The sequence below is a fragment of the Topomyia yanbarensis genome, chromosome 2 (genome assembly GCF_030247195.1).
Source record: "Topomyia yanbarensis strain Yona2022 chromosome 2, ASM3024719v1, whole genome shotgun sequence".
NCBI lineage: Eukaryota > Metazoa > Arthropoda > Insecta > Diptera > Culicidae > Topomyia > Topomyia yanbarensis.
In genome coordinates this window covers 132,940,805-132,945,018 of record NC_080671.1, presented here as the reverse complement: position 1 = coordinate 132,945,018, position 4,214 = coordinate 132,940,805, and the positions used below count along the sequence as shown (strand labels likewise).

The following is a 4,214-nucleotide window of genomic DNA, read 5'->3' as shown; positions in this document are numbered from 1 at the left end:
CAGCTGAGCCATCGCGAACTGCTCGTTGGTTTTGTATGAATAAGATTGAGTTTTTCTCTGCCGGAGCAATATCAAAATAATAGGCCATTTTTTCCTGCTCATTATTTTATTGAACAATTTATAAAAAAGAACAAGTTAACGCGCATCACTATCTTTAACCTTTTAAATATACGATCAAACATATTCGTCACCGCACCAATCCACCGCCTTCTAATGATCCTTCTCCCGGCGGCTCAAACAATCTAGTGGCTTTCACCCTTCTTCCCAGCCACCCGCTGGAAGTCATCCATCTTAGTCGTTGCAATCGGTGACCCGATGAAGGCCAAATGATCGATAATGGTCGTCTCGTCACCAGAATGGTTATCCTCCACGAACAGCTGCATATTCTGCACGTTCAGAAATTTAACGAAGCGCAACGGAATCGGCGATCCCGACACAAGATCCTTCTGCCCCAGTACCAGATCCTGCACCGAAACTTGCGATTCGGCCATATCGAAACCGATGGTGCTTAGTTGATTGATAAAGATTCTCTGTTTTTTTTCGGTCCGTGAGAGGGCGGTGCTTTGAACTTGATGGCACTGATTTTGACCAACTGATTGAAGGTAATCGAAACGATCAACTGTTTGTCACAACACCAGATGACCACCGCTGGAACTGAGCGCATTCACCATCGGGTGGTCGTTCGATTCGTTCAAACATTCGCACTGGTTCTTCTGGATGAAGGTGTTCAAGTCCATCATTCCATGACCGTAATCTTCTCCAGATTCATACAAGCTGGCGACGTATTGTTTCTGTATTTTGGCTTCAAGTCCATTAATGTCTGCACCCTGCACCCTGTCAATCTTTGTTCTGGCTCGGTAGAAAATAAACATTGGCATGGTCGACATGCCCTGGGACGGCGCCGTTTCGGTACATCTGTCGACGTCCGCCTTGAGAAACACAGCCTTTGGATATTTCGCCGGAAGCTGATCGAACAAATGCGATATGCTTCGGCACGGTCCACACCAAGCTGCGGTAAAATCCTCAACGACCAATTTTCCTCCTGCTGCGGCTAGTTTGGTTTGGAAGTGAGCTTCATCGGTGATTGCTTTAAACAGCCATGCTGAATAGTTTCTTGCGCTGCTATCGGTTAGATGAAGATTCTAGTTACAGGGCCACTATTTTACCCGGAGAAATTAACTACTTAATTAACTTTTAACGTTATGCACTTTACTCCTCACAAAATTTAACTAATCGCGAATGACGAGAGATGAACGATGGAAGATGATTACGAAAACTTCTCTTAGATGATCGAAATGAATTCGTGCGACCAACGAGATCATTCGTAATATACACAAATGTTTATTAAAATAAGCAAAACATTTCGTTTCATTCACGAAAAATAATGTCGTTTTCAACGACAACATTCGTACAATGTACACTAAATAAGTAAAATTTACGAAAACTTTCGTTCATCAAGCGGCCATTTCTTCACACCACAGTAAAATCGATTTGACCACATCGATTTTTTTAAATTAAAAAAATCGAAGTTGTCAAACATCGATCCCAAAAGATCGACTGAAAATAATAAGAGGCTAACAAATACGAAAACTTTTCTAAAATAAACGAAATTAATTCGTGCGACCAACGAAGTCGTTCGAAATATACGCAAACATTTATTGAAACAAACGAATCATTTCGTTTCATTCGGGCCATGTACACTAGATAAGTAAAATTTACTAAAACTTTTGTTCATCAAGCATCTATTTCATCACACCACAATCTTTCTAGTCCTCAATACAGGTGAGCAGGTTGAAATAAAATCAATTTGCCAGATCGATTCTTTTAGTTAGTTTAGTTAGTCGTCAAACATCGATCCTAAAATATCGATTGCAAAAATAATGAATACGAAAACTTTCCTAAGATGAACGAAATAAATTCGTGTGAGTAATGAAATCGTTCGTATTATACACAAACGTTTATTAAAATAAACGAAACGTTTCGTTTCATTCACGAAAAATAGTGTCGTTATCAACGATTACATTCGTGCAGTGTACATTAAACGTGTAAAATTTACGAAAGCATTCGTTCACCAAGCGGCCATTCTTTTTCATGAAATGAACGAAACCTACTAGTTACAATGCACGAAAGTATTTCGTTGCAGAAAACAACGAATGAATTCGTGCATTGCATGATCGATTTCATTATATTTACGAAGTTATATTATCAGTGTAGTGCCACGGAGGAATCCGTTTCAGCAGCATGAGTAGTTGTTTTAGCACATCGGGTTGTTGCTCAAACCCCCTCCCAGAATGGGTTTTGGAACATTGTTTTCTGATCAGGGTGTTATTTTTGAATATTTTTATGCTCTGTAAAAAACACACAGACATTTTCCGATCTCGATGGATTGAGTCAAATGGTCGAAGTCAATTTTCAGAATGATCGCATAACCTTTCTTTATATGAAAAAAGCAAAAAGCTATGTAATTGTTTTTATTATTTTTTTGTAAATTATGCCTTCCGTCCATTTTGCCTAACGTACACTATGCAGGGTGTCCATAATCTCTTAGGTACTCATGTCTACCGTCACGCACCCATAAAATCGAGACACTACTGTAACTGATTATGATGGATGGCTTGCAAAGATTAATGAATTCAATCAACAGAATCCTTGCCTCGCCATCGTACGAACAATCGATACTTCGCTCTCCGCACGTGATAGATTTCCGTTTCCTCTCAGCTTCCGCGCCCTGGTAAGCGAAAATTCAATTAATTTTCAACAACAGATTGCATTAACAATTCAGTGATCAAGTTTGAAAGCTCCGCGAGTGGATCCAGTTCACGCGAGCTCATTACGATTTGATTTTGCCCGCATCTTCGAGCAACGGAGCCGGCATACATCCTTCAATCGTAATGACTTCTACTACTTACTACCGTTCAATGGCAGTGGGTATTCGGAGGAAGCTTTCAGCACTCTCCCAGCACCAAAAAGCAATGATTACCGATCATTAATATCAATTGAAAATAAATTGTTACATTTGTTGATTTATTTAACTTTGCAGCTAACATATAATGGAAGCGTGGCACAAAACGATGCCCTCTCGTCTCCCTCCCCGTTCGCAATTGCCCGGGGGAGATGTAATGGACGCAATAGACGTCTCGTTGAACAAGTAGGTACCTAATGGTTTCTTATTGCCGGCGACGCCAGCAAAATCCAGTTCGTCGTTCTTTTTAGTGTATGTGTTCAGTAAACATGGAACACAGGCGTGAATTCATGTCCTCAGTGGCTCAGTTGTTAGCGGGCTAAATTGATTTAGTGAGAAAACATATCCTGAACCTCTCAAAAGCAATGACACCTACAAGATGAAAAGAGGAGATGAAAAATTTAATCACTAGTAGTGACGTGGCGCACGTACTGATTTGGCATCGTGCAGCGTGTGGAGGAGACAAATAAAAATTTAAGAAACAAAATTAACTAAAAAATGACAATCCAAGCAGATCATCAAATACCTGCCCCAAATTGGCACCAGCATTTACTGTAATTTCTGCTGCTTTTCCACATTCCCTGATGGTTCGTAATCCTGTAGCGTTACTTTATAGCCCTGCATTCGCCTCCCCTCGTTTCTAATCTCATTCTTGCCTTCTATTTGCCAAGAGTGTAAATTGAATTCATTATATGATTGGTGTTTGCTCGGAATCTGCTACCCCGTGCCATGTTCCGTGATCATTTCATCACCCCTCCTCCTTCCACCCTTCCCGAGCCAGATTGCGATGATTGATTTTCCGCACTGCTCTCTATCCGAGCACGGACTGAAGCCCCCACCCCCTCTTCCCAACAGTATCGGGGAACGGTTGACCGAGCAGAACTGAGACAGCCACTCGGGGGTCTGGTTGCTTCGTTTCATCGGTTGGCTCCATCGGATGAAACATGACCATCGATCGGTTTGCCAGAACCAGGCATGTAGTCGAGGTCCGATCCAAAGCGACTACTGTATCGGTCGCGTTCCGCTGGTTGGTAACTATAACCTCAGCCATGGCATTAGAGCCTCGCATTAGTGCATTGGCTGGGACTGCCAGCTGTCGAATCGAATTGCTCTAATTTGACCAGACAGCGAGAATTTGCAGAGCAGCTGGTCGTTTTCGTTTCAGCTTTCGTGTTTTGTGATGTGGTGATGTCGCGACTTTTGCCTTTGAAGATTCATCCGTTTGGAACTGGAGCGTTTTCAGTTCAGCGAT

At 41.8% G+C, this 4,214-nt stretch overlaps 1 pseudogene; it reads right to left on the bottom strand.

Annotated features, from left to right (window-relative positions):
- Nucleotides 1-222: 222 nt before the first annotated feature.
- LOC131679766 (thioredoxin-like protein 1) lies at nucleotides 223-4,013 on the bottom strand (annotated as a pseudogene).
- Between the last annotated feature and the right edge of the window lie 201 nt (nucleotides 4,014-4,214).